Genomic DNA, 12,793 nt, shown 5'->3' on the forward strand with positions numbered 1-12,793 from the left:
TATTTCCTTAAGGTTTTTATATATAGGACATACTGTGTTTGTAAATGGTATGCACCTATTAAAAATAATATATTAAGAATATATTAAGAAAATGCTGAGGTTGCATGGATAAGTGCTTAAAAATCAGGTATCTCCACTTCTTTCTCTCCCTGAAATGTGTAGTTTAGGAGCCATGCAGGGTTCCTGATACTCCCATCTTATTTTGCCTACAGTTCCTGAGCAACGTGTGATTCCGGTTAGAGAATCAGAACTGGGAGTCAGGAGTCCTGAGTTAAATTCCCAGCTCTACCACTGGCTTGCTTGTGATATTAGTCCTTAAACTCTCTGTTCCTTGTTTTGTAAAAATCAAGACAATAGTACTTCCCTACCTCACAAAGATAATTACACTAATGACACTAGAAAGTTGTACCATTTTAACTATGTCAGTATAGTTAAAATCACACAATCCCCCTAGTGTGGATGCAGGTATAGCAGTATAAAGGAGCTTTCTACCACTACAGCTATTCCCATATGGGAAGGGGAATAACCATACCAGTATAAGTAATTTTTACACAATTGTAACTGTGTTCACAGTAAGGATTTCACTGGTATAACTATTTCAGTAAAAAAAAAATCACATCCCCTAACCAAAATGGTTATACTAGTAAAACATTTAAATATAGACGAGCCCTAAGGTGGCCATATAAGTACCTACAAAGACAGATCTATAAAATAACCTTTAGGGGCTCTGACATAACCAGCAAAGGCATTCAAGGGTTATGGATGAAATGCTGCTTCTAGAAATTAATGTGAAGCACATCCACTTGTGCATACATTAGCCATCTATCACCTCAAAACTCAAAAAATAACCCCTAACATTAGGGTGTATAACTGTCATCCTCCCCCTTCCCCCCCCCACCCCGAGCCACTATAAATGTTTTATAAACCTAATCTGTGATTTGCTTCCACAGAGGTGGAGGGAGGGGAAGAACGAGGGAAAAGTTGACATATAATAATGGATGAATGGTAAATATTCAGATGTCTCTAAGGCAGCAAGGCTGACAATAAAACAATGGTATCTCCAAAGAAAATAGAACTCATTACAAGTCTTAGTGCACAGGATCCTTAATAAAACATGAAAAAGAAAAGATTCTTAATTAAAATCTGGAGCCTCCTTTCTACTTCTGAAAAAAAGCTAGGGAGAAGGTATGATGCTATACATGAAAGTTTTATACATGTTGAATGATTATGAATTCCCAGAGGGGAGGTTAATATCAAAACTCAGGCTATGATGAAAAGGCATCAAGTATATGCCCATAAGGCAAATCTCCCTGATGTAGCTTTTCCTGACAGCAGAAATATGCCTGTGAGTCCGTGATGAAAAATCAGAAAAGCATATACAGATCTGGCAACCACCTTCTAAAAGTGCCATCAGTGAACTCCTGACCGCAATCATAGTAACTAAAATAGGCACTTTCTAAATGCCACAAGAGGTTGATTTTAAAATTATATTTATATCACTACTGCCAACATTATAAAAAAATGCCCTTCTGCTTTTTAGAAAACACAAGTCACTTTAGTTATTATAGAAATATCCTTTAGACACCTGTCAAAATATTTCATTTTGTTAATATCATAAATTTGATAAAATGTCTCATTTTGATGACAAAGTAATTATTTTACCTAAACTGAGCACGATAATTTATTACTTTCCTGCATACATGGGGTTAAATTTCTACAACCGTACTCTAGACAGTGTTCTTTTGGATCTCACTGAAGGTCCGGGGAATAGGCGGTCAGGCCTAATGGTTAGAAGCAGGTGCCTGGAACTGGAACCAGGGTCAGACTCAGGAGCCAAGCCAAGGGTCAGAGCCAGAGACAGCGTTAGGGGCAGGGCATAGAAGCAGGGACCTGGAGCGCATCAGGAAAGCAGGAACCATCAACAGACAGGGGTCTGGAATAAAGGGGACAGGAACAGGCTGGGGGGCAGGGTTCAGGAGTCAGGCAAATAGGCAGGGTTTGTAGTAACCAGGGATTCATCAAGTTGCTCAAACAACTTCCCGTACCTCTATCTGCTTTAAATAGTGCATCCCAGCCAGTCAGTGGGGCTGGACATCTTCCTCAATCAGTGTTGTGGGCAGAGCCTTTGTGAGCTAGAGCTTTGCTAACCCCCTTCTCCACTAGTTTGGGTAAGCTACTGGGTGGTAGCCACAGTCTGAGCATGGTCTAGGAACTCTCAGGCCCTGGTGCAAAGCCCAGGATCTTATACAATAAACCCTTATCAGAATTTGTAAGGAAAACCTAGAATGCTGAAGAAAGTAGTGCTGGTTATGCATAAAGTGGTAGTCTATCAAAATAATAAATAAATCTTTCAGTTAAAACCAAGATTTAATAACCCCATGTGTGGTCATTAAAGATCCCATGGCATTTCTGATATTTACTTCCAGTGCCTGGGCCAAATTCCAGTTTAGATAAGTAATTTACCTAGGCAAAATTCCCCGGCAATATCCATTAAATGTGATATTCTTCATTTTGTCCTAAACTATTGTGGAGAGTTAATGAGAGCTGAATGACTACCAAGTTCATCACCAGCAATGACTGCATTTCACTAGAATGTATGTATAATTATGCAAACCCACATTATATTATACCAGATGGGTGAAATTAACAGCTTAATAAATTTCATGAAAACATTGGCAGGTTCATGGAATTTTACTGTGCTACTTTTAAGATGTTAAATTTTTTAACTCGAATAAATATATGAAATCAACACTCACTCATAGAATTTATTAATTCAGTAGAAAAAGTAGTATCTAACCATGTGAAAGGAAACCGAGACTATAATAAAACCTGTAATTAATTAAGTGATCTTTGTCAAATCAACTCTGTGATTTATTACTTTCCATTACCAGGAGCATCAGATATAAAAGGATTTATCCCCAAAATCATTCATGAATTTTCCACTTTGGAACAGGAACTAATCATAGTTATCAATCACTCATGACACTCTATGAATGGTCTCAGTCTCTACCCTATGCTCAACGGAGCACACAGACCCTGAATTGTGCGTCCAAACTCAGTTCCTTTCTGGGGTTTGGCTTTATTGGTAGTCAAAAAGCAACATCACAATAAACCTCCCCCAAACTTCCTCCCTGAGTTTGGAGGTACCTAATGTTTTCCTCTGCGACCGCCTCCCTCCTATATCCCCAGTTCTCACTCCGTAGACAGCCACTCCTATCTCCCTTATATCCAGAGGTGTTTAATGAGCAGTACAGACCAAAATGAGCCATTGGAACACCAGCAGTTTTATACAAGGTTCTGACACCAGCAGGGGGGGCCCCAACAGAAAAATCCTGTCATCCCATTACACACCACAGTCACAATGATCTGTTTTGAGAAGCAATATAGTAGCAAGGGGGAAACTGAGAGCTTGGTTTGTGATCATTTAAATCCACAATGGTGTACTGGGTTTTATTTTGTGCAGTGAGAGATCAATACTGCAACATGAGGCACATATAATGATACTATATAAAGCTTTATGTGGTCAGCAGACAAAATGAGGGCTACTTGGTGGAAGTCTGAGGGCTCATACTTTAAACCAGTATAAATGACTTCCGCAATCCTGTCAAAAAGCATAATTGTTAAGGATCCCAAGCACTGGTGGAGGAATAACCAGTGCGACCAAGTAAGTGCACAGGGGCCCGCGCAATTTGGGGAGTAGTGCTGCTGCAGTGGTCCAGAGTGTTGCTCCAGTACCTGGAATTCAGGCCAGAGCAATGACACCACCTCTCCATTGTATGACTCTCACAGGAGAAAAAAATCTAGGCATTATCTGGAGATAGGGAATCATGCATCATTGATTTTAACTGTGAATTCTTCTAATATGCAACAAGCCAGGCAGCAACTATAGGTTCGTCATTTATACTGCATTTAGAGAAGTATGCTACCAGCTTTGCTATAGCTATGTCCCATGTTACTCAACATGTGGCAAAGGAATGATTTCTGCAAAACAGAAAAATGTGAATACTGGGAAGCCAACGGGGGGGGGGGGGGGGGAATGACACTAAGCACAAAGCACACATTCACCTTTCTTCCTCTACTAAACAAAACTTTTTAAAGATCAACACCTGTGGGAGCAATAATAAGAACTGAAGAGCTAACAGGTGTTCTTCCTCCGGGCAATCACCATTATGGTATCCATCAATGCCACTAATACAAGTCATAAAATCTTCCACCCAGTTGTTGATGAGGATACAGAGTTTGATTGCAACTTAGACTTCAATAGATAAAGTGAGGGTCTATGAGCACATAAGGAAAGCTTAGTGCAAAGAATCAGAGGGGTAGCCGTGTTAGTCTGGATCTGTAAAAGGTGACAACGAATCCTGTGGCACCTTATAGACACCTTATAGGGGTAGGCAACCTATGGCACACGTGCCGAAGGTGCCACATGACCTGATTTTCAGTGGCACTCACGCTGCCCGGGTCCTGGCCACTGGTCCGGGGGGCTCTGCATTTTAATTTAATTTTAAATGAAGCTTCTTAAACATTTAAAAAAACGTATTTACTTTATATACAACAATAGTTTAGTTATATATTATAGACTTATAGAAAGAGACCTTCTAAAAACATTAAAATGTATTACACGCGAAACCTTAAATTAGAGTGAATAAATGAAGACTCAGCACAGCACTTTTGAAAGTTTGCCGACCCCTGTTATAGACTAACAGTTGTATTGGCGCATAAGCTTTTGTGAGTGAATACCCACTTCATCAGATGCATGTAGTGGAAATTTCCAGAGGCAGGAATAAATATACAGGCAAGAATCAGTCTAGAGATAACGAGGTTAGTTCAGTCAGGGAGTATGAGGCCCTCTTCTAGCAGTTGAGGTGTGAATACCAAGGGAGGAGAAACTGCTTTTGTAGTTGGCTAGCCATTCACAGTCTTTGTTTAATCCTAAACTGATGTGTCAAATTTGCAAATGAACTGAAGCTCAGCAGTTTCTCTTTGAAGTCTGGTCCTGAAGTTTGTTTGCTGCAGGATGGCTACCTTTACATCTGCTATTGTGTGTCCAGGGAGACTGAAGTGTTCTCCTACAGGTTTTTGTATATTGCCATTCCTAATATCTGACTTGTGTCCATTAATCCTTTTACGTACGGACTGTCCAGCTTGACCAATGTACATAGCAGAGGGGCATTACTGGCACATGATGGCGTATATTACATTGGTGGACATGCAGGTGAAAGAAACGGTGATGTTGTGGCTGATCTGGTTAGGTCCTGTGATGGTGTCGCTGGTGTAGATATGTGGGCAGAGTTGGCATTGTTGCATGGATTGGTTCCTAAAATTTCCACTGTTAGTCTATAAGGTGCCACAGGACTCTTTGTCACTTTTTAGTGCAAAGAAAAGAGGGGGAATTAGATGTAGTGATATATACCAGATTCTGAAAGCAGCAGTGCTGATGGGTCTGTAGACAAGAAGGAATGAACAATGAATAAGATGCCTTCATCACCTACATACCTCAAAAAACAAGAGGCCCAATCACAATTATCATTTTTAAGAAATGATACCAACCATTTTTATTATGAGGCATAATGCAATACAAATTGTCCACCTGATCCTGAAAATACACTGTATAAAGGCCCATTTACAGGATCTGCTATAGAAAAGTTAGTTGAAAGAGACAGACAGAAGGAAATGCCATTTAGAGGGCACACAAGAACATTATACCAGGATCAAATCGGCAGGTGCAAAGCAGGAAATATCTTTTGAGCAGCTCACAAAAGCGATTAATTGTAGTGGGGCAGAGAAAATAAAAGTTCGAGTTTCTGGAGAGAATTTACCCAAGGAAATTTCCTTAAAACCCATTTAATTTGGAATACTCTATTGTATTTTCAAAGCCAAAAAGTTGGCTCTCCAGAAGAACTTTTATAAATCAAGGATAAAAGTCATTCTTGGCAGGAATAGCAGTATCCAGAGAGGGGAAAGAATTGCAAAGGAGACAAGGAAATCCCTCCCTCATTCTCCCTGTAATTTCTATATGTGCTCAAGTCAATTCAATCACTGACTATACTTTGAAGATGGAGGGGTAGATTTTCTTCTACATCCAAGATCTATTAAGCACAGGGGAAAGGTCAGTTACACAGGTCCATGAGTTGGTGGGCTGTTCTGCAACAGCCTCAGCCTCAGAGCAAGTTAGGGCAATCTAGGGGCTACTGTAATTTACACCATCTAAGGAGCCACCTCCTCCCTCCCCAGCACATGCTCTGTGCCAGTGAGGAAGCTGAGAGGCTGTATCAGGAACTGACTCTGATATCTTTACCCTAGCCGAGAGAAACACTCAGGGAAATTCTCAGCTGACTAATTATACCCAGAATTAGGCTCCTTTGAGCTGCCTGAGCAGTATAGAGAGACCAGATTTTACCTTAGAACAGTGGTTCTCAAACTGGGATCCTTAGAGACTGCACAAGGGGTCCGCAAAATATTATGAAAAAAAAATTTCACCACGTCTGCATTGCCTAACAATTAAAACCAACAAATGGTGCGTGAACAACACCGTAATACTCACATGGCATAAGCATCAACATAAAAAAAATCTCTCTGCTTTGTGACAGCAACTCAGAAGTGATGTTCAGTTTTTTTTTTTTTACGACTAAGACGTCTTTTACGACTAAGACGGTGGGTGGAAGTGGAATATATTTTTACAGTGTGTGAGCAAATTACATTGAAAAATTGATGAATTTTTAAAATGTCCTCATACTAGTACTGCTAGTTGTGCTAAAGTCATGGACAATGCAGAGTGAAGGAGTAAGAAACAAATGAACAGAAAGTTTGACAAAAGTTATACTGATTTTGGTTTTATGGAATTTAGTTATGGACGACCGCAATGCGTTCTATGCTTATTAATCCTATCAAACAAAGCAATGAAATCTGCAAAATTGAAACGACACCTCGCAACAGAGCAACTTGAGTATAAAGACAAATCCAGAGACTTTTTTCAATGAGAAAGAAGAAACAATCAACAGAAAACTCAAATGACAAACACAACATCGGTTCCAGAAAAGGATCTGAAAGCATCTTTCTTAACGGTGCTTCAGATTGCAAAGAGTAAAATATCCTGTACCACTGGAGAAGGACCGATTCTTCCAGCTGCTGTAGAAATGTGCGAAGTGATGGTAAAGGAAGATGCAGCGAAGAAACTTAAGGCCGTAACACTTTCTAATTACACAGTTAGTAAGAGAATTGAATAGCTTTCAAATAATGTAAAATGCTATCTAACTGAAAGGCTACGTACGTGTGAACAGTTTGCAATTCACCTGGATAAGACAACTGATGTTGGTAATGCAGCACAATTATTAGTTTTTGTTCGTTATGTTTGACTGGGGGAAATTTTGTAAAGTTTTCTTTTTTTGTCAGGAGTTACCAAAACAGACAACAGATCAGGAAATATTCAAATTATTGGATGATTTCATGAAAGCTGAATCACTGAATTGAGAGAAATGTGTTGCTGTTTGCATGGACAGTGCTTATTCTATGAAAGGCAATAGAAGTGGTGGTATAGCAAGAATATGAGCCATAAAGCCACAGGTAATTGTAACACACTGTACCTTGCATCGCCAGGCCCTTTCATCAAAGAAAATGGAACCTGAATTACATGATGTGCTCAATGCAGCTGACACAGTTGTGAATTTTGTAAAGTCCTGGCTTTTGAATTCACACCTTTTTGCAAAGCTATGTTTAGAAATGGGTGCAGGATACGACACATTGTTTCATACGGAAGTGAGTTGGCTATCTCATGGCAGAGTGATGGAAAGAGTTTTTGAGCTTCACAAAGAGCTGCTGTGTTTTCTTTCAGTGCATAATCCCAAGATTGCCGCAAACTTTTCTGATCCAATATGGATTGCAAAGCTTGCAGACCTCGCAGACATTTTTAACTGGTGGAATGCACTGAACCTGTTCACACAAGAGGGCAATACCACCATACTTGAGGTGAGTGACAAGATTACAACATTTCAAAATAAAGTAGAGGTTTGGAAAACTAGAATGAGCAGTGGAATCTCAGATATGTTTCCTCCATTGACAGATTTTCTGGATACTAACAGCATGACAACTAAGTGATAGATCACTGCTCACCTTTCAACTTTGGCAGAGTACTTCAGTGTTTACTTTAAAAATATAAACATGGTGAAATATGATTGGGTTTGGGATCTGTTCTCAACTTTTGATATGTTGTCTTGCTGTTTGAGTGGAAAAGCAGAACAGGAGCTGGTTGAACTGTCCTGTAGTTTCAGGAACAGACACCTGGCCAGTTGTGGTCAACTGTTGCTGCGGAGTACTCAGTATTAGTTACAGAAGCAATGAAAATGTTGCTACCTTTGCCAGCAACATATATATGTCAAGCATCATTCTCTACCATGACATTTATAAAGACAAAGTTCAGGTCCCAACTGGAAGTGGAGAATGATTTACAAGTCAACCACCACCCAAGGATAGACAGACTCTGCAGCAAGAAACAGACACACCCATCTCACTGATATCTGTAAGTACTCTTATACTCCTTTACTTAAAGCATTACTAACAGTACGTGTTTATATGAAGCATACATATACTTTTGTCAATCAGTTTCTCAGTTGGGGGTCTGGGATTAACACTGCATTTGAAAAGGGGTCCATCTACAAAAAAAATTGTGAATCTCTGCCTTAGAGTCAGACCGAGAATACACTATAGGAGTGCAAAGTGGAATGAATTTATGTGAATGGTGTGCGCACACACAAGCACAAAAATATAATCTTCCCTGCATTATATTTTCTCCCTTCTTCATGTTTTCTCTGTCATCTTATTCCCAGTAATCTCTTGCTCTTTGCTTATTCTCCACACCCTCCTTCTCCTCTTTCCATCTATCCTCCCACTACACACTACCACCTATCCAATTACTACTCACCAATCCTTTCATTCTCTATCCCCCTGATCTATTTATCCCCAATATACAACATTACACAATTGGTTAGGGGAATAATGGCTTTTGGGTTGAGAGGTTCATCTATTTCTGAAGCATCTGGTATAGGTCACCACTGATGAGGCAGGATACCAAATGGGATAGATCAATTATATGTTAAGGCCTATATTCCCAAGGAGCCCAATTAGCCAAGATATTGAGGAGTATTGAAATGCAATAGGCACACAGACATTAGCTGAATTTTCTTCCCCTTTCTTACCAGCATTTCTTGACAGTGAGAAAGTTACAAAAGAGGAAAGAGGAACACCAGTGTCTTTTGATGGAACAGCAGCACAATTTATGAATCATGTGAGGAAAGACTGAGCAAACTTGCCTAACATAAGGCCATTTTGTCAACTTGCTAGGATTCTGAGGACAATATCTAATTTGCATAAAATTAAGCAGATTGCAGCATGATCTCAAGCAAACAAAGGAGTTAACATCCCATTAGCATAAACATGTGAAGTGGTGGTTAATCATATGTTCACCACCAGGCATAGGCAAATTTCTACTCTGATGGCTCTGTTTTACCTAATCTCAATTATCATTAAGAGACAAAGTGTTTTAAACTAAAAGCCAACCTGTTGCAAGCCTTTTAGAGCCATCTGGAAATAATCTTATTCCCTAGTCTCCAATGTCCAAATTTATTATGAGAGGCAACAGTGCCAACACAGTACATTTGGTAAAAGGGAAGTGGTTAAATACACATGCCATGCTACTAACCTGTACCTCCACCTTACACAGATATAAGTCACAAAAGAGGGATGCTCTTATCTTTTTAAAAATGCTGGAGGTCATATCACTATCAATCGCCCAACCAACTCCCATTTTCAGACCAGCTACTATATATCTAATAAAACAGTTATTCAATGCTATTAGTGAAATGATGGCATAAGATCTCTATTCAGTATAAGGATCTTAATATTCTTTCCAAATGAGGTATAAACCTTCTTGGCCTAGTTTCTACATCTGGGTCTAATTTACACTTGCAAGAATAAGACTAACTATGAAGGAAGTGAAGAAAATTAGTGGCTCTCTCTCTCGAACACACACCTCAGCTGTGTCTAAGCATTTGTCAGATTTCATTACTATTATTTTCAAGAAAATTGTTTTCACACAGTTACAATACCTAAACATACATGTAATCTCGCATCTGCACAGCTAGTAAATTGACAAAATATTACCTAAAATGGTGCTTTACTTCAGATCTTCCACTCTACCCCTTATTTTCTTACTATTCAAAAATTAGAATTGTACCATTCATCACACATTAACCTAAAATTTTCAAAATAGTGAAAATGAATTTAAAATAAATATTGCTACAGTAATTTTTACTTATATGGATCAGTGCAATATTCTGCATTACAAAGGGTTACCAAGTTAACCTTAGCTAATTTATATTTCCTTGCTATTTTTGAGCATTAAATTGATTTGATCTGTAATCTTGCCCCAATAATTCTTGTGCCTCTGAGCCATCCTACCAGATAAGAATAAACCTTCCTATCTTTCCACATCCCTTTCCTGCACTGATCACAGGCTATTTTATAAACTTTTTAAAGCTTTGATACAATATCTCAAAATAGTTTTCTTTTACAATGGTACATATAAAAGACACTGACCAAAAAGACTGCATTGATAATTTTTTCTCAGTGGCTGTATCTTTATTAGCATCTCCCCCAACCCCCATCCCAACCCAACCCAAAGAAGCTAGCATTCTTCTTTCTTTGACTCTCCATTACTTTACGTATCTATCTGTGAGATGGTACTCTTATTAACTGCAGTTCCAGTAGACAAGTTTCAGAGTAGCAGCCGTGTTAGTCTGTATCCGCAAAAAGAACAGGAGTACTTGTGGCACCTTAGAGACTAACAAATTTATTAGAGCATAAGCTCTAAGGTGCCACAAGTACTCCTGTTCCAGTTCCAGTAGAGCTACTGATTCTAAAGCCATTATCTACCAACATCCTATTTATTATGTTTTATAAAAAATACTGGGCAAGAGCCTCAGGTGGTGTAAACTGGTGCAGCTCCATTGATTTCAAAGATCTGCGCTGTAAATATTGGTAGAAGGGAGACATGAACATCCAAAGTGGTTTCTAATTTTTTTGGAAACTTATGATATAATTGACCTATTGTATTTATTACATACCTTCCTAAAACTGAAGATTCCCTAACATTTTTGCTGATTAAATTCTAGATGAGGATATAATAAAGAGGGGAAACTACTCAGTTTGTATGATATTATACCCCAGCAGAATGGCTGTTACTTATTGGGTATTGAAATGCAGGCTAAGTTATTATTGTTTAATACTAAACAATATTCCTTCTGTTCTGAAATGGTTCCAATGCTTGTCTAGGTTAAGATTAAACCAAGTTTAACTGGCAGCACTAGACTTTCATGTTTGAGATTGCATTTATTCTGGGTTTTTGTTTCTGCCATATAAAAGATTAAATATCTTTTTGCACTTTGTGGAGAATTTTGCCCAGTACTGTAAATTAATGTGTCTGGAATACAAAGGTGAGTGTAGATAAAATGTTAATTTTCTTTGAACTACCCTGCATCCACGAAACAGTATTGCCTTTCCAACTCTCCTACTTGTAAGTATTTTATATTTAAATTCATATAACTAATATATATATTATTTGATAACTGTATTCCAAGGTACCAGTATCTAACTGAACCTTTGGGCCAATATGTCAGACTTCATCTGATTAACTTTTTACTTTGACATAGTTCCAAAACTACTTATATTTTTTGACTGTTCCCTCAAAGTAATTATGGGGTTGGCTAAGAACAAAGTATCATTATCAACATATAAGGAAATTTTGTGCTGGGTATCCTTTAACAATGTTGTTGCAGTGGATTCTTTCAGCGAGTGATTCCATTGTCAAGGTAAAAAGCACAGGTAACACACAACATCCCTGCTTCGTGCTTCCAGATTGAATGAAAACTTCTGATTATATCCTCTGTTCTTCATTTTCACAGCAGGTTACAGATATAAAGAAGTTTTTGTCCATCTAAGAAAGTTATCCACAATTCCATATTGTTCCAAACTGCTCTAAAATAATTTCACTCTACCTGATTAAATGCTTTCTTAGCCTCTAATGCTAAAATACAGAATCATTTATTTGATTAGTCAGATAAAATAATCCCTCAACCGCCATCTAACAGTCTGTTACCTGCCTGTCTCTTCTTTGCATATATAAGTGGATGATATTTTGTTTAAACCACTAGCCTAAACCTTGGCCAATATTTTTTTTACAGGTCAGTTCATACCCCTCAATTGTGTCTTTGTTGAGGGATGTCACTCACTTTAGTCCCTAAGTTATTAATATCCACACATTTGGTGTCCCCTTATTTTACTGCTGAAAATTATTTACATTAAAAATAAATAATCATTAAACAGATTGTACAGTTATTTATATTAAAGCTCCATTATCTTTTAAGTTTCCTCTGTGAATAAAATTGTGTTACTGTGAAAGGACATGCACTCACAGTGGTATGGCAGAGGCTAGCAAACTCCTGTGGGTCTATTCCACACTAATGTACCTGCAAGGCTTGTTCAGCCTGGAGGAGGAGGAGGAGGAGTTTAAGGGGGGAATTTACCTAGGAAGGACGTGAAAAGGAAGAAGGTTGCTCCACCCAGAGGCTGCTGGTAACAGAGGTAGTTCAGCTGAGGAGGAGACAGCCACAAGATGCATCGCTCCTGAAGCCGCCCTGACAGCAAAGCAATGTGCTCAGGAAGAGGCATAGAAGGTAAACCCCGCAAAGGAGACTGAGCTCTTAAAACTGAATATCTAGGGGCTGCCTGAGAGTCTGGTCCT

The 12,793-nt window shown here is 38.7% G+C and overlaps 1 protein-coding gene across 1 annotated transcript in view; it reads right to left on the reverse strand.

Moving 5' to 3' along the window:
- Positions 1 to 12,793, reverse strand: part of DISC1 (DISC1 scaffold protein) — a 357,611-nt gene that overhangs the window by 182,104 nt on the left and 162,714 nt on the right.

This window comes from Malaclemys terrapin, chromosome 3 (genome assembly GCF_027887155.1).
Source record: "Malaclemys terrapin pileata isolate rMalTer1 chromosome 3, rMalTer1.hap1, whole genome shotgun sequence".
NCBI lineage: Eukaryota > Metazoa > Chordata > Testudines > Emydidae > Malaclemys > Malaclemys terrapin.